This window comes from Excalfactoria chinensis, chromosome 2, assembly GCF_039878825.1.
Source record: "Excalfactoria chinensis isolate bCotChi1 chromosome 2, bCotChi1.hap2, whole genome shotgun sequence".
Lineage (NCBI taxonomy): Eukaryota > Metazoa > Chordata > Aves > Galliformes > Phasianidae > Excalfactoria > Excalfactoria chinensis.
In genome coordinates this window covers 127,806,042-127,830,411 of record NC_092826.1, presented here as the reverse complement: position 1 = coordinate 127,830,411, position 24,370 = coordinate 127,806,042, and the positions used below count along the sequence as shown (strand labels likewise).

At 45.1% G+C, this 24,370-nt stretch overlaps 1 protein-coding gene across 4 annotated transcripts in view; it reads right to left on the bottom strand.

Moving 5' to 3' along the window:
- SVIL (supervillin) overlaps positions 1-18,145 on the bottom strand; it is a 133,724-nt gene extending 115,579 nt beyond the window's left edge. For 3 of the 4 annotated variants that reach the window (XM_072328780.1, XM_072328783.1, XM_072328785.1), the window contains exon 1: positions 17,535-17,874. The gene's annotated coding sequence lies outside the window, so the exon portion shown is untranslated. Of the gene's footprint in view, positions 1-17,534; positions 17,875-17,903 lie in introns of those variants that run through there. The other variant, XM_072328781.1, reaches the window with a different exon arrangement.
- Positions 18,146-24,370: the final 6,225 nt, after the last annotated feature.

Sequence of the window (24,370 nt, the reverse complement as noted above, 5' to 3'; positions counted from 1 at the left end):
GCAATGACTCATTTCAGACCAGTGACCACAAAAATAATTCCACAGCATCCTTGCATGTTAAACACATGGATGACTCAGCTCGGGGTCAGAAATGCAAAACCAATGCCCAGAAAAAATCTGGGACATGGGAGTTTGCCCCTGTATACCAGCTCCCACTCCATCACCTGAAAGGAGTGCTGGTGAAGATGAATAATATAGCTTAAAAGACACTGAGATTCACATTAACTCTGGAATAAAATTTTAGAGGATATCTCTAAGGAAGGGAATTTTTTAGCAGAATGCCCATCTCAGAGAAACCCATGGTCAGTGTCATCCAGAGTCAAAGCAAAGACTTCCTGAAATGAAATAAAGTTTTCATAGGAATCCTTGTTGAGGCAGGAGACTCCAGACCAAGCCTGAAGGACAAGAGAGTTGGAGGGGAACAGGCATAGGATTGACATTCTCTTCAAGTCTGTATACTCAACAAGACCATCATTTCCTGTTGTTTCTTTTTGTATTTGGCTAGGGGACATCACGCAGCACATCTATCCAAACAAGTGCACACTTCAGCTTTATCTTCATTGGGTAAGATTTGACCATAAAAAGGGAAAAGGCAAGACAAGCTCATCAGGAAATTCTCTATATAAGATATCCTCCAAAGGCAGAATGTCATTTCTCCTCCCTCAACAAAAGGAAGAGATCCAATCCATTCATAAAGCATCACAAAGGAAAGCTATAGTTTCCTATGATCTCCAATGTGATGGCTGTTCCTCTGCCAGCCGAATAAATAGTGAAAATCCAACTCAATATTTAAAGGTTATGGTAGACAGAAGCTGAGAAATGTGACCTTTAGGCTATACCAATATATATATTATATATATATATAACAGCTATACCAATAAAGAAATTCAGCACATATATAATGATGAGTTTCTCAGACATTATTTCTATGGCTGCAACATATCTCCTTACATACACTTAAAACAATTAAGCAGTAGCCATTAACCCATCTGCAGAGCCTTAAGTAGCCTCCAGAGCTTTTAGTTTCCTTGTTTATTTTATGAAATCACAAAACAAACAAACTATTCTTATTCACGAGCTAAGCTTTGGAAATTTTACTCACTTAGCTGACTGCATTATTATAGTAGAGACTGCCCAGTCCCACGGGATTTGCTCAGTTCCTTGCTAGCTGCCTCCGGTATTGAAAAGTTCATGGTGCTCACAGTTTATTTATGGACTTTGCTTCTTACATTTTGAACTTTGAGACAAATACCTTAATCTGAGATCAGAGCACTGTATACTCCACTGTAGCCAAAGCAGCCTTGTTAGCTGTAGTCACAAGTACATAGAAGACAACATCCTGAATTTCATGGAAGCAATGTTATTGCCATTCTGTTTGCCCTTTGCATGTATCTGTTCAGAACATATCTTCATTGTATGGCAAACTATTCAACGAACTAAAGAAAACAAAAACAAAACGTGTGCAGTTCTTGTTATAAAGAAAAGTTATGTGAGTCCTGTGTGTTTATCACAACACAACAAGCACTTGTGTTAAGATTTTCACATTTTCAGAATGAAGTAGTCTGTCTGTGCTGACAAATTCTGTTTGGAAAACAGAAGCAAATGCCATAAGCGAGAACACCAGTAACGCTGAAAGAGCCACAGTCTGATTAGTTGCATGTTATGTAGCTGCTGGAGGCAAGAAGCTCCCAGCTGTACTGACAACAGAAGCACCTCCTTGCTCACTCAGCTCCTGGGAAAGTGGGGCTGTGATTCTCAGAACACGATTTCCGTGCTCAGCACCTGGAGCCCTTATCATTCCTGGCAAGCAGTTAGCTCTGCTCTCCTCCCACCGCAGTCTGGGGAAGGCATCTATCTGAACCAGAGCAAACCTCCCTGTTGCAGCTCTTGAGAAACTGCAGCTCAGTCCTGCCCTGCACAGGAGTGTGCTCTTTTGTTTTTCCCCAACCTCATGCAAATTCTTGATGTACATTCTTAGGGCAGACCATCAGTTTTCTAGTTAGCCAGGAGTGAATAAATGAATTTTCTGAAACATATACAGGAGTATGACATAAAAATAGAAGTTCAGTTTACACTTTAATTGAATTTTATACATGGTCTTGCTTCACTTGAAATGCGTGAGAGCTAGGTTATTTTTAGGCTGGAATCAAGCTTTTAAAAACCTGGCCGTATTGCAGAAAAGCCATTCCCTTCCAGCTAGGTCACCCTCTAGGCTAGATGAAGGGCAAGAACCTCAATGAAAACAAAAATTAACTATTTGCATTATCTTTGAATTTCATCTAAGTTCAAGGGAGTTTCCCTACCTCAAGGCTAAACACAACAGTGCAATACAAACAGAAGTACTAAAATAAAGTTTACAGCAAGCCTGGGAATCAACCACTGCTTTCACCCTAAACTATAAGCAAGAATTTATATGCTATACAGCACTCACTATGTGCATTAGCCAGCCAGCAGACCTGGGACCTGACATACTTTATGCAGATTGATCTCCCCCAGGCACATCTACTCCTTAACCTTCAAGTTGAATTCCTTCCTTGTCCTTTCCGTATCAAGTAAATAGACCAAAACAAAAACCAAATGGCAGCTGCATGAACTTTCTCATCCCTAAAGTCCAGTTTCAAAGAAGTGAAGCACACCAACTGCCACATGTTCAGGACAGCACAAGTGTGGGTATCTTGGTGACAAAGAAGTCTGAAGCCTTTACACAGTGCAAGGGTACAGGTTTCACTGATGTGTCCAATGCCTCCAACAGCTTTGTCCAAAAAACACCTGGCAATCAGACGTTTCCTTTTATGTTTGTAGAATAACAGCCAGCGATTCAAGTTGCACAGCGGTCCATCTCGACCTCAGCGCCTAACAAAGGCAAACACTGATGGCTATTGACACTTGTGGTAAATTGCAATGCTCGGCAGTGTGTTTGTTCAAGAACACTTTCAACTTTCACAGATTTCTCACAGAAACCCTGGGACTAGAGCAAGCCTGCAATGAAATAAATGCCACTCTTAGCCAAAAATAAGCAAGCTTAGATTTAAAGGAGGCTTCATGACTTAAAAAGCTCCTCCACAATTGAAATGGGACATCCAAAGTGGTTCCATTGCACTCCCTTTTAGCTCCTTAGGCAGCAACATCAATTATTTAGGACACCTTCTGAAAGGGTTGCAAAACTGAATTATTATGCTCTTAGACTTGTTGAGTTGCAGCACTTATGAAAAAGATATTTTATCAGCATATAAACCGATGATTTCTGCCAACCTAATTAGTACTATGGAACAGACTGCCACATAAGCTTATCAGACTGTTTTCCGAGTCTTCCAAATGAATTTTCGGAAGCATTTGTTCAGGCTCAGAGATATCTGCATGTTCTGATTTCATAAGAGCAGCAGTTTTTTCCTTCAGAAGACAAATCTGGTTATGTTGCAGGTTACAGCACTCAAAGAAACCCCACAACTGCAAAACAAACAATATGTAAATAAATAAATTCACATTCAAAACTTTGTTACCACAGGGAAACTTTAGTCTGATTTACCTTATTTCTCTTACTTGTAATCATTTTGCAGCTGTGTTATCTCCCACACTCTGTGGCACTCAAACTACCCTGAAGTTTCAATGTTAATACCCAGCACTGAGTATTGTCATTCCTCTCTCTCTAATGCAGTAATTGCCCAATTTGGGGCAATCAATCAATTATTTTTTTCCAAGTAGTCTGGCAGAGCCTTTTTAGTTTGTCTTGGTTTTGGTCCTCTTTGGTTCTTATCTATGGAAAAGAAACCTGGGAAACTTCTGCCCCTTCTGGACTCTGAAATGTTGAGGCTGATGGTTTCAAATGCATGTCGGGGAGCAAAGGCTTTTAAGCGATTATACTCCTCACTCCATACAAAACAAACAAACAAGAACACCAAACAACCACCAGGAACTGGAGAGTACAGGTGATCCCAAAGAGTACTGCACAAATTAACCTCAGACCCCCACCTCCCAGAAAAGGGGAAATTCATGCTTCAGTTACCACAGCCCATCCCAAAAGTCATTCTTTGTTGGATAATACAGGCAGGCAGCTGCAGAGCAGGGCAGGAGATCAGGCAGTGTCGGTTCCAGCCCTCTCAGCACTCCCATTTAGCTGGCAGCAGGAAGGGAGATGCTATTCCCCAGAACACAGCATTTCGACACACACTGCTGCCCCAGCCTGGCACAAGAGAGTTGACTGGAGCATAAATCAAACCAAAGAGATGTGCTTCTTTTGGCCAGAAGAGAAAATCTTGCAGACACAGATAAAGGAGAGGCTGAGAGGCGCTGGTGGAAGGCAGGCAGAAGTAGAGGTGCTAGGATGGTTGGCAACTCCAAGTGCTCAGTCAGCCAGCGTGGAAGTGGGAAGTCCAGGAATGTTATTGGAATAAAAAGTGGGAAAGGGAAGGAAATACAAACCATGTTCCGAGTCTCTGCTATAGAGACTTCTTCCTTGAATTGGGCAGTTGGTGTCGATTTCAGGCAGAGAGTAGTAGATTCTCAGCAGTAAGATAGACCAAGTTTCCATTAAACTGGTCTGCATGTGATCTATCACATATCACCCACGATAAAACCAAGAAGGTAGCTCTGATCTTCAGTTACAGTCAGCTATTTTGCAAGACCTGCTCATACAGAAGCCGCAGCACATGCTCCTTTTACATCTCTACAAAGCAGGAATCAAATTTGGGTTTGGCAGAGACAGATCAGCATTTCCTGCCCCAGCTAGACTAGCAATTACTACGGTTCTGCACCAAAGCAGCACCATTCACAGGGTAAGTACAGAAACAGCAGAACTGCCCTGTGTATCTGGATAAAAACAGGAACAGATGAGTAATCAAAAAAGAGAGAATTAAAGCTGTGCTGACCCATAAAACAAAAGCAGCTCCTTAAGAGCACCTGCTTTCCAGGAACTCTTCTAAAGCTACCAAGAAAACACCTAATTCAGAAAGCTTCTCTTCAACAGATGACCATTCCTGGACAGGCTGTTGTGCATCATCCTAAAATGCACAAGCACACCATCCAAACTCAACAGAACACAAGGCTCCTTCAGTGCTGAGACACTGTGTAACAGGACATTGCCTAAGCAGCTTGCAACAACATCTTCGGAGCTTCAGCCTCAGTAATGAAACATCATTAGTTATAAATTCAACAAATGTAGTGATCCTTTCAGTTTAAAAACAATGTATTTTCTCAAACAATATTCTGTTTTATAACCTGAAATGACAGCACTCAGTGCAGAATCTATTAGCAGGATTCAAAGGAACAAAACACGATACCGGGGTTTCCATGAATGACCAAGTAATGTTAGGTCTTGTGATAGAAGATCAAAACAAGTTTGCTTTCTTCTCCCTCCATTAATTAGAACACACCAAACAGAATGAATCAAGTAGACGCTGTAATTAAATCTGAAGAAAATACCAAGTCATATTTGTGAGCAAACACTCCTCACTAAGTTCTAGCAGCAGATCTGAGGATAAGGGTTTTTCATGTAATAGTTATTAAATCAAACATGTCAGTGCTGTGGGACATGAGGAACAGCACCTGAACACCTGACGTGCTCCAGGCAGTGCCCAGTTACCAAATCTTACAGCTCCAGGCAGGAGAACCCTGTTAACAATTAACTGGAACACGGACTTTGCCATGGAGGTATAACCTTCGAGTCTAAATCTCAGATTCCACCTAAAATACTTCAATTTATTCTATAGAGAGCAGAAGTTTTGTTCATATGTGAAAGAAGATGGAGTTTGTGGCCACATAAGTGCTGATGGCATGACGAGGCAGTGCCAGAAAGGGGGTGGAATCAGACTTGCTGGGAACTTGTCCAGCCAGGCACTTGTGCTAGGCAGCGCCAGCAAGACCCTCATCTCCCTCTGTGCCAAAGCAAACCCGGAGTTGCAAAGCTAGTAAAAAAGCAGCTATTTGCTCATGATCACAAGCCAAAGCCATCAGGTTTACAGCACATATTACTCCCTAGTACATTTATTTAAGTACTCAGTCTGAGTTTCAGAAAGCTTCCCAAACCCTCTAACCTGTAGGTACTGGCCTGAGCATAGCTCTCCTGCATCTCCTTCCTCCCAAGTACTTCTTCCCCATTCTTAATTTACTCCAAGCATAGAAGAGACACACTGTCACCATGAATACTGTAACTCCAAAGCACAACATCTCCTGCTCTCTTTAAGATGATCACATTGCATCTTTACAGTCTGATGCACAAGCAAAGGATATGCAGCTTTGGGAGAAGACAAGTTCTGCTTGCCATACACAGTCCAGCAGAGCCCAACCACACTGCAATAGCTTTCGGTCTTTCCCAGTTAAAGGCATAATGCTTTCTTTAAACAAACAACTTTTTAAAATAGCTTGGGGAAGGAGCCACAAGCACAAAGAAAAAGAACATCCATCTAGCAATTTAACAAATAAATACTGCTCAGAGTTCTGTTTGAAAGCTTTTAAGGTGCAAAGGGAAAAAAGCATGTTTGTGCTGTGGTTAGATCAAACACAGCTAACAGGGCAGTTCAAAGAGCGGACAGAGCCACCCCACAATAATCAGCGCAGGCACACGGCTGGGAGCAGGAAGGAAGAGGGGTGGGAAGAACAGGGAGCCACTAGGCTCATGAAACTTCATCCCCAGAACTGTTATTGCAAAGCCACACACACATATTCCGGTCTCAGAACTGTACTGCGGGTTTCAACGCTCGTTAAAATGCCTCCAAAACAATGTTTTCAGAGTAGGGTTTCAATGAGAGAGGGGAAATCATTTCTTTGGATTGCTCTGTAAAGTCTGCCCCTTCCAGAAATGAATGCTGAGGCTCCCTCACTCTCCTGCTATGTTCCATAATACCAGAATTCAGCAGCCAATGCCAAGCCTGGGAGGAGCCCAGAGCAGCCCCTGTGCAAGGCATGGGAGCAGAAACTCGGGGTGTAGATTGTGCACAACCTCCCAGCACAGAAAGTTAAGCCTGACCAGAAAGGAAAGGAAATTCAGTCTAGTTTTGCACATTTTTAATACTAAAAGCTCTGCCGAAGTATTGCCCAGACAGCACCAGGTACAGCTACTGGTGGGTTCCTGCTCTCAGAAATCACAGCTTTTCCAAGAGTTGTATAACCTCACTGCAGCTACATAGGTATAGTATAACAGCAAGAATTGTTCTGGCTTGGGGAAATCAGACTTTAGACACACCATGACAGATGTCCTGCCTCAAATAGCAGCAATAATATTCCTGTACTTGAGAGCCCAGATAACATAAAAATAGTAGAAAGCATAAAATAAATAGAATCATAGAATAGTTTGGGTTGGAAGGGATCTTTAAGATCATCTGGTTCCAGCCCCCTACTATAGGCAGGGATACCTCCACACAGACCAGGTTGCTCACAGCCCCATCCAGCCAGGCCTTGAATGCTTCCAAGGAGGGGGCATTAATGAACATTAATGAAGATGATGTGATAAATCACTACTTATCACCACAGGCTTAGTCAATCTGCTACATCCCTACCCATTAAAAGAAAGAAAATAAAGGGATGCATAATTTGAGTTATACCCTTGACAGTGCACGTGAAAGAAACAAAGTAAGGGTCCAGCTCTCAGATAACAGGAAGCTTTACATTAGATCAAGTCTGAAAAACTGATCCTTGGAAATCCAGAAGAAGGATTAAAACAAACAGCAAATAGAAGATGAGGAAATTGAGATCAGGCTATACTTCAAAATGAAAGAAGGAATGCTGAGAACCCAGAAGTGACCCATGGAAAGCATAAATAGGGAAGCTTGGTATAGCCCCAGGGAATTGATAAAGCCAGTAATTTTTCAGGTGACCAGAACTCAAAGCTCCCAGTGTGCAGCACACACATTGCTCACCGATGGGTTGCACACCACACTGACACTGCACACATGCATTGGCCAAGTGCAGCCAAAGAGCGGGTACATGCACACAAGTGTGTGAGCCCACCTGTATGCCCACATGCACACACTGAGTGCCCTGACTCAGGAGTTTCCAAGTGCACCAGTTTCAGAAGCCCTAACAAAGCAGCTCATCAGACACCAGGCTGTATTTAAGACTGAGATCATGTTCTTTTGCCACAGCTGGCATCTCTAGAGACTTGAGGGGGTACAAATAACTGAAGAACACAGACTGTCTCAGGCTTGCAGATATCTGACAAGCATCCAAGCCCTTGTCACTCACACAAATGGACACAAGACTACAAACATTTGAGCAAGCAACCTTCTGCTTATCAAAACAGCAGAGTTTCTCACAGCAGCTCTACAGCCCACATCAAAAACACCAGAACATTCTGAACAACCTTAAAACACAAATCTAGTGACTGTTTTACAGGAGTTAGAAGTTTTCCACAATAAGAATTTGTGGTTTCCTGTGCAGGAACGGATGCCAATTCATACCAACATGTTCGTGGAAAAAGTTTTTTTGGAGCTTCCTTGAAAAACTGAGTTCTGTAACATCGCATTCTGTAACATTGTCTCAGCAGACTGGCACAATGGTAAGTTCTCATGCCGGTCTTTGCATAAGAACCATTTCCTGAAGTAGTACTTGCTTCATTGGAAGGATGTTGTCTAATATTACATCACGAATGTACACATGTATGTTGCTCTAGGAATTTCACAAGTAATCATAATTCCTGAAGGCGGCAGTTAAAGTGTTGCCTCTCCAGATTGAACTTGAAGAGATCTTTAGGCCAGGCTGAAGTTCAACACAAACCATGCAGACCCAGGGCTTACTTCATACACACATCCCTGCCATTTGGCGTCAGCAGTTTGCTGCCAACAAGCACCACCTGGCAGCCCACAGAGAGCATGTCCAACCCAACGCTGCTCTAAGGATCTCTTTCAAAAGGCTCCTAGGTCAAAATTTCAACAGTGGGTCAGATGAAATAAATGGCAGCTCCCCATGGGAAGTCAGATTAGGTTTCCAAAATAAGAAAGGGAAATTCTCACTTGGAATCTGCCATCTCATGTCCACACAGACCCCTTCAAGTTGTCTGTGGCTGTGCTGCTCCAGCAGGGTACAATGCACTGCGCATTTCAGACATCATATTTAATACAGAAGTGATAGCCAGGCATTTCCTTTTTAAACCACAAGTTTTAAGAACCTGAAATGCATGCCCAGCAGCCGTTACTTATGCTACAGTTAGCTTTTATTAGCCTAAGGCCTAGGAAGTTGTTTATCTGGGTTCACTGCCACTTTAAGTTAATTTTATTCAAAGCAACTTTATTTCAAGCTGGAAGAATTAAACTTGCATTCCATACCAAGAATCCATAAAAACAACTTTCCATTCTCCAGGCTTTTGCTTGGAGTAGGAAGCCACAAGAGCTTTGTTGCCAACCCACAAAAACAATACAAAATTGGTATTTGCATGCAAGTTGTAAAGTCAGGCATGCACCAAATATTACAGAGACAAGATAAACAAGTGTATTTAAAATAACCAAGTCTTTTATCTGCAAGCTCCTGGCCTGTGCAATATGACAGGAAGGAAGAGGGCAGGCACAGCACACTCTGTGCTCCGGCCTGCATTGAGGTTCCCCAGTATGGAACGTTGAGGAGAGATTTCACCCAAAGCCTCGGTCAGAACGTTTCTGGAGCTCTGGGGAATCTTTACTTTGTGCCTTGCAAGGATCAGGTTTGGCACAAACTCCTTTGAAGTAGCATTTGTCACGGTATACACTTGAAACCACAAATGACACAATATCCTAACATAATTTAAGCCTAAAGCCAACAGCATAATGCAACCAGGAACACACAGATTGAGTATTCTTCTGGAGTATGGTGGGAGAGGCAGCTACATTTTAGCATGTAACACCTCAGTGTCTACTACAAAAGAGAACGCAGCCTCACAGCTGCTCATAAACAAGGCGCAGCATCCAGAACTCAAATAACTACAACAGGAAACCCTCAAAAAAGGAACACGTTAAAGCCAGATCTGTACTGATAGACATTACCTCAGCAAATACACTTTGTTTTTATACATATTTCTGTTCACTACTGCAACTTTTGCTGAAGTCAGTTTTCAAACTCTTGAATCTTTCCATAACCATATTAAACAGCTCAGTGGTGCCATGTGTGTGGCCGATCCGTGGTTACAGTGCAGGCTCAGGAACCACACAGCCCATCAGATAACACACACCTGAGCACACCAGCGTGCTGGACAGCCCACAGCAAGAGCTGCAGTGACCAACCTGGAGAGAAACCAAGCACAGCAGCTGTAAATAGCTCTCAGCAAACATCAGTCTGTGGCTTGGGAAAGCAGCTCTGCTGCTCTTTTTAAATTAATCCATTCTATAGTTTTGTTTTTAGTTCCAGAGAGCAATGGAAGAAGCAGGGCAGCGAGGCAGGCAGAGCAGCACTTACCACTAACTGTGCAAAGGAAATCATTAACAACAGCAAAAGGAAGCAAAGGTTGAAGGGATGAATTCAAGTTACAGTTCAGGACAGGAATTTCCCTGCTGCTGGAAATGCTGCTCTCCTGTGCAGCCCAAGGTCTCTTCCTCTGCTGAGCCACAGAGCTGCCAGCTTTCCTGGAGCTGGAAGGCTTGACATGGACAGACATGTCTTTAAATTGGCAGGGAAGCCAATTTAAATTTAGAGGAAACTTTAAAATAAATATTTTCCCCTTTAGGGGATGGAGCAAATTAAAGCCAAGTGCACAACACTGGCAGAACCTTTTGTTTAAAAGAAACAACAAGAAGCTTTCTCTGATGCTCTTTTGTTATGCATCTCCAGAACTTCCACCAGTTTCAATTAGGAACAGTTTTGGAGGCAAGTGAGAAGGGCACCTCCTTCTTTATACTCCATTCCTTTGAACACGTGTAACGATTTAAAGCCATTTAAAGCCACATCACTCAGCTTCCCATCGCCTTTCAATGAAAATAAGTATTTGTTTTTCTTAAAGCCTTTAATAGGAGCTGTTAACATTATTCATCAGGTATTGTCTACTTTCACTGCTCAGCTGAGGACAGATACCCCCTTATTTTTATGCTTCTCAAATTCCACTCCTCCACGTCCATTCCCTCGACTCACTCCAAAGAGGGGGTGGGGAGGTGTAATAAATTAAACAACAGGACTTTAACAGCAAAAAAGTAAGATGCTCCCTAACCTTCTCTGTGACATACATTTCTCCTCCAGTCCTCACTCACTCCTACATGCCCTCACTGCTCTCCATTTTTGAGACAAGGCCTCTCTAACTCCAGAACATGCATTTTTACTTTTTTTTTTCCCCTGTACTAACTACATATTTAAAGCTAATAACCATGACTCTGCCCAGCTCTGTACTTAATAAGATCATTCTAAACTAATGGCCTGTACGACTGCTCTGATTTCAGAGATACTCTGTTCTAATTGTCCAACACAGAGTATGAAAGAGTAATTTTCCAAAGGATGAGAGCAAATATCCAGCCAAAGACAGTGTTTTAATATCTCCTAAGACACTCACTAGCGCTGGGACAGAAAGGTTCAAAATCTCAGCCATTTGGAAATAAGAACAGATCCCGAAATATACTACCTTAAATCAAGGCATTTCTTTTTGTGTTTCTGCTTTGTTCTTTATCGGGCAATGCTTTACTACCAAGCCAAAGTCATCATCCTATTAAGCACAAATAGTATGGAAATCATTTTAAGGCAAGCAGGGCAGCTGTGATAGGGTAGGGCCAGTGAAAGAAAAACAGGCCAGGGGAAAAACAATATATACTACATATATATATATATATATATACATATATATATATCTACAGTCACCTGAAAATTTCCTGTCTGAGTAAGAGGGGTTTCAGATCAATTAAAATGGGTGACTAAGAGCCCGGTGCAGAGGGATTGTTCTGTTCTCTGCAGCAAGAACACACATGTTCCCTTCCAGTCTGCTTCACCATGCAGTGATTCTCACACAGCCAGGAAAATGCAAGTTTTTATCCTTAAACTACAAATCGCATTAAATGTTTTCAAGAAAATGTCTGACCCATCCCCTGGTGGAGTAGTTCGGAACACCAGCTAATGAAATCACCCCAGGCTTCTGAAAAGTTACCTTTATCCCATCCTCAGTGATGCCTTGCAGCAAACAAGGACGCATTCTTTCTTATGCAAAGATTGAAGCTAACACCGCAGCACAGGTTAAGTGCTTTGAACAGTAACTTCGGCCACTGAAAGATTTCTCCTCATCAAAGCTGCCAAAGTCACCCTGTTCAAAACCCCACTTGAAGTTCACCCTCAACCTTTCTACGAGGGCTGTCTGCCTTTTGACTTCTCCACCTGCAGAGTCATAGTCGTGTATTCAAGAGTTCACTTTCCATGCCCTATTCCTCCCACGGTGGGGCAGAACGCTCCAGCAGGCAGGAGCAGCTGAGGACCTTCACCTGGGCTGAGCACACACTGCAGAAACAGGCATTACGGCCCCGGCCCTCCTCGACTGCTTGCGAAACACAACTCAGAGCTGGGAAATGAGAGCTTTGGCTGACAACCATCAGAAGGTGCCTTGTTCGGCTGGAGGCAGGTCAGAGAAGTGGGGGAACAAAAGAGCTGTTGACAAAGTTGTAAGGGGAGCTTCTCTTACACAAGTTACTACCACAGGGCTGTGGATTTACAGCAATGGGTAAATAATATCGCATTTCATTCTTGTGCCAAATCTATAGGAAAATAAGGGGTTTTTTTATGCAATTGATGCAACAAGTGACCAAAAAAAAAAAAAAAAAAAAAAAAAAAAAGCATTTCCTGGCAACCCTGGTGCTATAAGAACAGTCTGAACAGTCTGCTTCTGGCTTAAGTCCATTAGAAGCAGCACAGGGGCTCCCAGCATTTAGCAAGAAGTCAATTTTATCTCCGTTAATACTTAACACCACAGAAGCAAATGTAGCTACAGTTGCCTGTATTAAGCAGCTGGCAAGCCCGGAGATGGAAAAGTTGCAGAACAGCTGGGGAATGCAAGACCCTTTTGAACAGGCTGCTATGTGATCCAAAATAATGGCGGGCGTTTACACACAACACAATGGCAGCAACAGCCAAATGCAGGCCTGGCGGACGCACCACAGCTGCTCCTGCCTTCTGACCAGGCACAGCCAGCAGATACAAAAGAGTTCAGATTAGCAAAAATATGGCTTTCATCTTAAAAAGCAGCAGCTTGGTTTCCAAAATAAGCAGCTGGCTTTCCAACTGGGCTAAACACGATGATATTCTGCACTGGAAGTTACCCTGTAGAACAGCTCTGGATTAGGGTCAGACTGCTGCTACTCTACCACCGGAAACTACCAAAAAATGCAGTCTTCAGACCAACAGGCTGCCATGCAACAAGGGCTCTCATTACAGGGCTTTCCAGATAGCACCAGGAAGATAGCAACATAGAAACAATACCGACACTAAGTACACAGATCTTAGCCATCCAGTGCACTAGAAAACAGCATTTAACTGATCATGGGCCATTTTGCTGCTTTTTTACACCAGTTTTGCACATTAGTATAAAGGTAAGTTGGTATCTGAAGACAAGACATCTCACTGCTTGCACCTAGAGAGATAGCCTTTGTTGTCTGCTGGTTTTGCAATGACTGATTGCAGCTGCAAGGAGCACTGGCTTGTTTTGCAACTGTCATCTAAGTACCACACAGCTTTGAAGGTGGCTGTGCACAAAAATTGCATCACATCTTCCCAAGTTTTCACATCTCAGAAGCACAGTATCACCAGTCCCATCTTTCTTGCTCAAGACGAGCCATGATTAAACAGTGCTAACAACCTGGTTACTGCTTTGTATCATAACTGTACCACTTCCGATCACGCTGGGTACCAAAACACAGTAATGGAATGTTTCAACCATCAACATCTTGATTAAAACCAGTACAACGTAAAAGAAACTGGTTTTGAGTGAGAGAAAGAGACAGAAAAGAGGAATCTTTCAATGCTACTTCCTCTATACATAACTATTAATGTTAAAATCCAAGTTAAGAGCTACTCAGAGTACAGTGGGTAAACTGGACAAAGACAGCTGTCATAGCAACTGAAACAAATGCAAACACAATATTTAAACTCCTTCATTTTTTTAAGTGCTACTAATAGTGAACACAGAAAGGATTTAGAAACAGGGGTCGTAAGACTGTCACTGGTTAACAGGAGGTGTATGACTTTGCACACCTACCCAACTAAGTGTTACATCCACACACTTCAGTCTCAGATTTCTTATACAGGCTTTCTAGCAAAATTCCTCCATTAAAGAAGCCATATTTCTAAGACTTTCCCCATAGAATGTGTATGCAATAAAGAAAGAAATAAGTAGAGCCTGGAATCACAAGCCCAGAGAACTTACTTCTTGTACCAAAATACGACTGCACTGTAGCATGGTGCCCTTCCTAGAGGTAAAGCACTGACAGGCATGCTACCTTGCAATCCTAATATTTGTAAAGATAAGAACACAGATTTGCTCTTCAAGCTGTACTGGCACTAGGAACAGTAGCTGGCATGCCATGTTGGGAGTGATGCCTTATATCCTCAAGGGACCAACATGTTTGTTGGCGACACAGACAGTAGGACTGAGAACACCCTCAGCAAGTTTACTGACTTGACCAAGTGGAGCGGTGTGGTTGATTTGCTGTAGGAAAGGGCTGCCATTCTGCCCTGGACAGGCACAAGAAAACCTCAGGAAGTTCAACAGGGCCAAGTGCGAAGCCCCACAGCCAGCTCAGGGTAATTCCAAGCACAAACATAAGCTGGATGGAAAGCAGGTTGGGAGCAGCCCTGAGGAGAAAGACTTGGGGGTTCTGGTGGATGAAATGCTGGTCACGAGCCAGCAGTGTGTGACTGCAGCCCAGATGGCCAACTGTATGCAGGGCTGCATCAAAAGCAGCATGACCAGCAGGCAGAGAGAGGTGACTGTTCCTCTGCTCTGCCCTCACGAGGCCCCATCTGAAGTACTGCACCAAGGGTCTCCAACACAGGAAAGATATGGAGCTGTAGGAGCAGGTTTAGGTCATGAGGATGCTCAGAGGGCTGCAGCACTTCCCCTACAAGAAAGACTGGAGGAAAAAAGGCTCTGGGGAAACCTCACTGTGGCCTTCCAGTATGCATATGGGCACTACAGTAAAGCTGGAGGACTATTTATCAGGGCGTATAGTGATAGAGCAAGGGGTAAAGATTTTAAACTGGAAAAAAGGAAGATTTAGGCTAGGTGTTGGGAGGAAATTCTTCACTCAGAGAGCAGTGAGACCTTGGCACTGCTGCCCAGAGAAGCTGTAGATGCCCCATCCCTGGAGGTGTTGAATTCAGGGTTGGATGGGGCCCTGGGCAGCCTGTGCTGGTAGGTGGCAGCCCTGCCCACGGTAGCAGCTTGGATTGAGATGGTCTTTAAGGTCCACTTCAACCCAAACCATTCTGTAACTCCTCAGAGTAAACAACCTCAGTAGGAACCCTTCAGCCCAATCTATACCAGGAGGTTTTTTCCCCAGTTTTGACCCAGGCTTGCTACTCAGATCTATCCACTTCTGAAAATGAAAAAGGATTAATGGAAGGAAGAGCAGGATACTGGAATGAGCTAAGACATCCGTGAAGCTTAGCACAGTTCAGCAAACAGCTGATTGTTAACAGGTACACGTCATGTACTGACAGTCAATATGAGCAAATGTGATGTAAGTGATCTGCACTAGGATGCACTTGTAGCTGGATATCACTCTTTTAACCACCACCCCACTTCTTTGTAGTCAAGTTATACATTAAAGACCTTCTGGGCTCTTTGTGTGCACACGTGCATCAGTAGCAGGACAAGTTTCTCAGTTCTCTTTAACATCTTACACATAGATGTAAACTGAACTCTTTCACGAGGCAATTACAGTTGTTATTTACTAAGGAGGAACTAAGAAAACAAGTCTGTTGATAGCTTATTCTGAGTTTTATTATAATTACACAGATTTTACTTAATAAAAATTATTAGGAGGTACAACTACACCAAAGTTTACTTTCAGTAACAGAGATTTCCCTACCATGTAGATCTCTCGACAGCCATGTCCCAACAGGCTCTAAATCGTTTATACACATACCGAGTACTGTTCAAAGCAGACTTGCTTTCAGCAAGATTAAATACCTGTTCAGTTTGAACTGTCCCGGTGCCAGGACAAACTACAACTCAACCAGTTCAGACAGCCATCCCACCGGGCACCAATGGCCTCTGCAACTCCCAGCACCCCAAATCTGCTGCTTCTGGGAATCCTGCCAGGAGCCATGGGATAGCTCTCCGCTGAGGACATTGCAAATTGAATATCTTAGAAGTGTGCTTGTGTTTACGCGGAGCAAGGCTGCCACGGTTCAGAATATGAGTCAGCACGGCTTACATCTACAGAACTGAGCGGCGCAGTTAGAAACAGTGCACTTTTGAAGAAGCAGGGGGTGTGAAACGATTCCCCCAGGGGAACAGTCAGGCTGCACCTGGCAGGAGCCAGCACTCACCTAGAGAAAGGAATTTGCTCCAGTACCTCACTGCTCCAGAGCCCATGCTTTTCCTGCAGTAATGTCAGAAGTTTCTGTACAGGACAGGCACTTTGCTTCTGCCTGTATCAGGGAGAGTAACCACAGTACAGCCAGACGGCTGACTGATGCAGCTCCAAGCCTTATTTTCTTTTGCCTTACTTAAAGTGGAAGCTGAAATACAGTTCTGATCAGAACAGCCAAGAAAAAACAAAACCTAAAAGCATCTCGATTAGTTAACACTACAGCATCCAGTAAAGTCCTTGGACAGAAAAGCAGAGCAGAACTGAAGAAAAGCAGTCTGCCCCCATACATCTCACCATGCTGGTACCTGTGGCCAGGTGTGTTTTAAGGCCAGCACACCTTCATGGAGACACAGAACAGAGCATGCCCTCCCAGGAGCCCTTCTGGCAGCTGTTGGAGTACACAGCCTGCAAGCACACCAGAGGAGCACCTCTGTCACTCAGGGATCCAGTGCAGGATGGTTCCTCTGCAAACACAGCTGGAACCCCTGGCTGCACCGTGCAGCTGTGGGACAGCACATCTCAGCTCCAGCCACGCTTCAGCTCCCAGAGCACAGCACCCCACACAAAAGCTACGTACAGCTCAGCTATCACAGACCTTAGCCATGCAAATCTGTTGAGACGTTCCCATTCGGAAGTGGCTTATGTTTTCATCTTGAACAGAAAAGATAACCGCAAGCTGAGAACACTTCTCAGTATGATACAGTTTGCTTGGCTTCTCAGGAAGCACGCGATCCAAGCAGGGCAGCTCACACGCTCAGAGCGCACACCAGTGCGGGACGCTGAGTGCGGACGGGGCTTCGAGAGCGCTGACAGCTCTCGAACACCCACAAAAGCATCGCAACGCTTCCCATTTGCTCCCCCAGCTCCGTGCTGCTGCCCCCTGCCAAGCAATAAACCAGAGTATAGCCGATCTGCGCGAGACCGCTTAAATCTCTCTTAAGAGAGCCATAATCCACCATCACGTGCAGCATTAAGGAGCATTACGAGTAAAACAGATCCCGAGGTGTCAGTAAGCAGCCGGCTGCCGCGCCGGGCACCGCGCTCGCCGCTACCAGCACGCCCTGCCCAGCGAACACGAACCTCTGCACCGCGATAAAGGCTCTTTCTTCGGGCCACACGTGCGAGCCGCTGCCGCCTTTCTCCAGCTGAAAGCGAGGACAGAACTCCGGGCCGGCCCAACCCCGCCGCACGGCGAGGGGCGAACGGCGCTGAGCTCGAGCCGGGCGCCGTCGGGGCGCTCCAAGCGCGGGCGGCAGGTGCGGGGCGGGAGGGCGGCAGCGCGCCGCGGGAGCGGGCTGACAGCGGGCTGACAGCGGGTGACTGACAGCGGGGCTGCGGGCTTCGCCCGGCGGAGGAGAAGGAAACGGGCAAGTTTTCCGCAGGAGCCCAGCGGCGCGCCCCCGGCCCCGGCCGCCCCGCACCGCCCGCGCCTCACCCGCCGCCGCTCACCTCGCAGCCCGCGGCTCGGGGCAGCAGCAGCCTCGGGCATCCGCGCCTCCGGCCGGAGCGGGGCGGGACGGGGCGGAGCGGGGGAAGCGGGGCGGCCGTGCGGACCCCGCGGCAGGGGCCGCCGCCTCCTCCTTCCCCTCCTCCTCGGCGGGGCGGGGCGGGGAAGCGCCCTCCGCCTCAGCGCCCAGCGGGGAGTGCGGAGACTCGAGCGCGGCGGGGCGCGTGAGGAGCAACCGCCGGCAGCGGCCCCACGCGGGACGGGACGGCAGCGGGCGGGATGCGGGATGCGGCTCCACTTGGCCCTGCCCCGCCCCGCGCCCCTCTAACCGCCCGGCCCCGCTTCCGCGCGCCTCCTGCGGGCGCCGCTCCGCTCCTTAAAGGGGCCGCGCCCGGCCCGGCATAGGGCGCGGTGTGAGGGGCCCCTGACCGTGCCGCCCGTCACGAGGGACCGCCCTCCCCGTCACACCGAGACCCTCGTTGGTCCCTTCCAAAGAAGCCACGCGTCGTTCTTTGGGCCACCAGGAAAGAGGCCAGGTCCCCACCTCAGCGTGCTGGTGACCTTCCCTGTCACAGCCCCCAGCAGCACTGAGGTGAGGGGACATGGGAATACGTTCACGTTCTCTGATATTAAACGGCCCAGAAGGTAGAATCGCCTTTTTAAAAACCTTTTCTCTAAGTGTTCTACATGGAGGGTTTGAGTCCCATCCCTCTGGATCGGGTCTCAGAAAGCAATTTGAAATGTGAGCGTGGGAGGAATTACCAAAGAGAGAATCATTCCGGGGTGTTGAACCTGAGAGCTTCAGCAGGCAGGCTGTGGAACCCAACTGAACGGCTGGTTCCCTTCTGCTCCGCACACAGAAGGAGAAGGGAATCTCGAAGTGCAGAAACATGCTCAGATGAGGCAAACAGTGAAACCTTCAAGTCAGTGCCCAAAGTGCACTCTGCAGAGCGTGCTACAAAATGCCTCCCTGCAGCACCGCGGCGGGTAGGGTGCCCTCGCTGTGCCCTAGGTGAGCTCTAACTGAACGCTGGGGGCTTGAGGCACTGCTGGGCTTTATAGCTCTGTGCAGGCAGATGTTTCTTAATTGCCAGCTAATGATGTGGTGTGGGCACTGCCTTTTGCCCAGTGGTTATGAATTACTTTGTGCAGATACACAAACCCCACATCAAACAGAAAGCACAGGCAGGTCATTCCAGTCAGACCGAGGGAGGGAAGGAGCGAGGCTGGCACAGAAAGGAGGACAGAAATAAACCCTAGCAAGGTTAAAAATCCTGGAGTGGACAATGATCTTCAAAGTGTGCTTCCTCCTGCTGCCTTTCAGCGCAGCTCCTGTCATCCTGATGGGAACTATCAAAGTGTTCCCTCTCCCTACAGATAAAAAAGGCAGCAGCTTCTCACTGGAACCATCAAGGAATTTTGATCCTGTAAGAAATGCCCTATTAAACAGGCCTGAGAGAGCTTGTCTGAGTGGGGGAAGGCACAATTGTATGTTACATCTGCTTTTGTTGTGATTGACGTGACACTGTCCTGATTTGCTTTCAAATATCAGACTGGGTTCTGGATGGAACTCTTACAACCCAAATCCGCAATCCGCTTGCCAAGGACTGCTTCTACTCCAGCTGAGAACCGATTCATCTGGATTTTGCCTTAGGCACAGTCCTTGCCATCTTCTGCCAGAGATTTTTTTTCCCCCTGCAGACTTAATCCAGGATCCAGATACACGATTGTTTAGAATTTACATTTAAAAAGGAGTAAAAGATTGATTGGAATTCCAGGGGAGGAGAGGGAGGCATGATGATATATTGGAAACTTTTGTTCCCAGAAGAACCAGGAAAGAATTAAGATTATTAAAGAAACATAATTTGGGTCAGACCAAGCATCTTAATCCACATCAGTCAAAAAGACGATTTTCCCTACTTTTTTAATGTGTTTGACAGAAGCGTGTTTGATTTACGATGGGAGTCAAAACCATCTGTATTTGGGGAACAAGCACATGCTTATTTAAACAATGGGGCTGCCTGGGGGGAGACGTAGGAAAGAAATGACATTCTTTTGCAAAGAATTCAGTGTTTTTCACTCCACGAAGTGACTGGCACTGTTTTGAAAAGTGCTCTGCAGAAGACACAGTAGCTCAGGCTATTTTAAAGGAGCATGACAGTTTACATGTATGCAATTGGTGTGACAGTGAACAAGGCTATCACTGATAAAGCTCTGCTAATCTCCACTTTCCTTTGAGAGATCTGTGAAGAGAATTACTCTCATTGGCAGCATGTAAGTATTTGCATCTTAAAGACATTTGAAGCCCATTTGTAGTCTGAGGTCCAGACTGCACTCGGGATTAGTCCTGATTTCAGCAAGTTTTGTAGCTCCTGGTCCAAACACATCATAGATACCACAAGTTATGATCTGCTCCATTCAGTACCTGAGCACAGAACCACAGAATTATAGGGCTGGAAAGGAGCTCGGGCCCCTGATACAGAAGGTTCCCTACAGTAGGTTTCACAGGTGGGTTTTGAACACCTCTGAGAAGGTTCCACAACCTCTCTGGGCAGCCTGTTCCAGTTCTCTGTCACCCTCACAGTAAACACTGTCCTTGTGTTCAGACAGAACCTCTCATGTTCCAGTCTGTGCTCATTGTCCATTGTCCTGTTGCTGGGCACTGCTGAAAAGAGCCTGACCCCATCCATTTGACTCCCTCCCTTCAGATATGAGGGACTTGTTCTAGCTGAAGATGAGGCTGAAGCAAAGGAACCGTTTTCTGAACATGTCCTCAGCTCTCATCTTGTGCTGAAATAGTTTATTTGAAGTTTTTCAGGGGAAAAGTGCTATCAGGAGGGCTATCAGGATGTCATCTGCAGCGTTAAGTTCTAGCCTGTGCTGGGTGGAGATTCCATTCTGTAACCAGATGCTGCACTCCATATGGTCTGATATGATTAGAAACAGGCTTGGAAATAACATTTAATTTTACCAGTCAGCTTCCCAGAGTTCTGTAAGCCATGTGAGTGGATGTTGTGCCCGCTGCTTCCTTTAAATCCATAACCTTGAATCCCTGCTCTTAGGGGACCTTCTTGGCAAGCTGTGGAACTGATCTCCAAAGCTCAACACAGTCGATATCCCATGACAAAGATGTGCATCACTGTAAAGCCCAGCGTAAACTATGAACATCAACAAAAGGTCCAGAAGGGAGAGAGAAATATGTCTGTCCCTGCAAGGTTTCCACATACACAGAAAGCAGAAAGGAACAATCTGCATTTCAGCTGCTTTTCTAAATGAATGCATTCAACAATGTGGCAGGCCGGTAGCTCTCTCTTCCTGTGTAAGGCTACGCCAAACTCGAGCGAGGAAGCCTGGGGTCTTTTAAAAGTAGGTGAGAAAAACTTGAGGGCAAGTGTAGAATTTTAGGAAAGAGCCAAAGCCTCTGTCCACCCTCAGAAGAGCAGAACGACTGAGCTCTGGCAGCCATTGCAGCCACCACCGATTTATTTACGAGTTCCTGGAGTCAATCCAGTGTAATTATGGGCCTGAACTCCAGATCAGATTCACTTGACATTTGAGAAAGTCTGTGGAAAAACAGTAATAATAAACTGATAATAACCATCCGTCTCTTAAGCAATGAGAAATAAAGGGAAGAGAAAGGGCAGGTGGGGAGAGGGGAAGGCGGCATAATCCCACAAAGATCTCCTGTTTGTCAGGAGATACTCTCGGTGTACAACCCTGTGTATTTTCTAGAAGGAGCTGCAGAGAATGTTGGAGTAAGTCCTGAATCATGTCAGTGCTTTTGCTATTACTGCACTGGAAAAAGTGAAAACGGTGGGTGCAGAGGAAGCTGGGATAAGTTGGGACGGCAGTTTCTCTTGGTGGAGCAGATAGTTTGTGGCCTACACGGTATTTTTCCAAGTGTGCTCATCACCTAAATTACGTTACTATGAAACCACTGGCTTTGGAAAAAGATGTTTGAAGAAACTATGCTTCAGCATGTGATTTATTTTCAAATTCATGTACCGAGTAGAAACAGGCTTATTGTACTTTATTGCAAGTCCCTCATTCTGCCAGTTCATATCATTGGTATAACATGGATGAGCATTAGGGTTAAAAATATTTGCATTTAAGACATCTGCAGTCTTATATCAGGATTTATATCCCATTGTTTGATCCTTCCCATCGGAATCAGCCCATATTGTTTTCTATTGAATTGCTGGGAGATGGCTTCACAAAGCTAACTCTCTGGGAGGTTTCCAGAAGAAAATATTTTTCAAGTAAGATAAGTTGATTGATTCTGCTGAATGGAAAAGTCTTCTCTGACAAGAAAGAGTCCTGACATTTAGTTTACAGTTGTCTCAAGTATTTTATTTCAGGTGATGGAATTGAATTGCAAGTTATGAGTGAATGTTTAATGAAGCAAGAAGAGTTACATTTGTGCTACGCCCAAAAAACATTTGGTGAGTTTTCCTTACGTAGGGTTTCAGGGCATATTAACAACGTATGCAAAGACACAACAGAGACCATATATGTCAACAGGTTTTATCAGAGGGTGCATTCCAGTTAGTTGCCCTCATCAGAAAACAACCAAATGTTGAGCGCCCTGGCAATCAACACCAAGCGCGGTAACACTAGACGGTGTCTGAAGGAAAAAGAATCCTGGGTGGATGAATGGGGTTAGTGGCTCAGAACATGTCATCTTCAAGTGACCTGCTTTGCCATACGCACGTAACTCCTCAGGAACGCCTCTGTCACAACACAGGAGGTGTGGCTTCAATTCTGAAGGAGAAAGAATATTGAAAAGGCAACAGCCACAGCTGTATGCAGAGCAATGAATACACACGTCTTTGAGCTCAGTCTCTGTGAACTGCACACATGGGTTATTCAGCCCATTCTTCCTGATCTGACAATGGTATCCATTTTTTTTTCTGCTTAGGAACAATTTGTAAAATTGTAGTTCTATGTTATTTAAAGCTTTTGTTCTGTTTTGTTTTGTTTTAATTTTACATTGACTTTTTCTTTAACTTCAGTCAACATTTACTCAACACTTCAGGTTACTGTGTTATTTCTGTATGCACTGATATTCTATAAATCTCACAGGTCTTGAGGAGGAGACTTAGCAGTCTGGAGCTCTGGTGTGAGGTTAGTAACAAAATGTAATATACAGGAATGCAGTTTTTTTCCTTCTTCTTACCTACTATGCATCTGGTTTTCACCAGACAGGCCCTTTTCTTCATCCTGGCATTTCATAGCAGCAGAATGCTGACAGTTGTCTGGGACAGCCTGACCAGAATAGCAGCTCAGCCTGAGCTGCTGGATACCTAGAGATCCCAGACACATTCACCACACGCAGCAGATCAGCCCCACAAAATGTGCAGTACTTCCACAGAATAAGGCCTTTGGAGCATGTGTTGCCCAGATGAACTGCACAACGCATAGTAAACCCACTTACTGTGTGAAGTCAGACTAACCATATAATTTATGCACTGTACATGTGATACATTGACATGCTGGGCTCACAGTTATCTTCTACTCTGCATATGCATATGACTTCCACTGGGTATTTCCTGGGCATGAATTGACTGTCCTTTTATTTCCTTGCTTGTCTGTATTCCATTAGGAAACTCTGCTACTTGGAAATAACTAATTTTGGGGGGGGATCAGCTCATGAAATTCTGCAAGGCTTTGTTGTAGATGGTCAGTTGTGTTTGCATCCAAACCACTGAACTCAGTGGAATGTTGGAGCACAGCTGTATTGGAGGCATGCTGAATAAAGCTTTCAGCTACTGACAGCATCTGAAGAACATCAGGAAAATGTTGAAAGCCTAGGTAAATATCCATCAGAAACCAGCTGGCATGGCTGTACGGGTTGCAGCACAGGGCCTGTCTGCCACAGAATTTTCTTCGTGTTATTTGGTGTAACAGTCCTCACATGGTGCTCATAGTTATTAAAATAAACAGTGCTTTTAGAATAGCATGCAGGATTTTGAGCACCATTCCTCCGTTGGCTTCCAGTGCCATGTAACAGTCTCATGGCGGGAGTAATCAAAATAATTCCATGACAAGAAAAATCACCTAATTTTAACAATCCCAGTTTGCTGTTCATAACTATTGCATGACTTGTTGGCACAAATATGGGCAGTAGACAGTGTCTAAAAGGAGCTCAATGTAGGTCTTCCAGAGGTACTGCCTTCCCTGGACAATATCAGACTGCACCCATGTGCACCATAGAGACCTCAGGAAGAACAGATTATCCTTGCACATTGATACCATCATTTACTCATTCTGTGATTGAGGCACAATGAAGGCTATCATCTGTGATGTTAATGGCTTTAATATGCAGGCTTATGCAAGGCACATAAATTCCTCAGGCTTCTCCACCTCATCTGCCTATGGAGCCCTGGCATGAGTTTGTAGTCTGGTTCTGCCTTCTAGAATGGCACATGAAAAGAGAGGCTCTTGGAAAGCCGTAGAGGTTCCAGCTCCT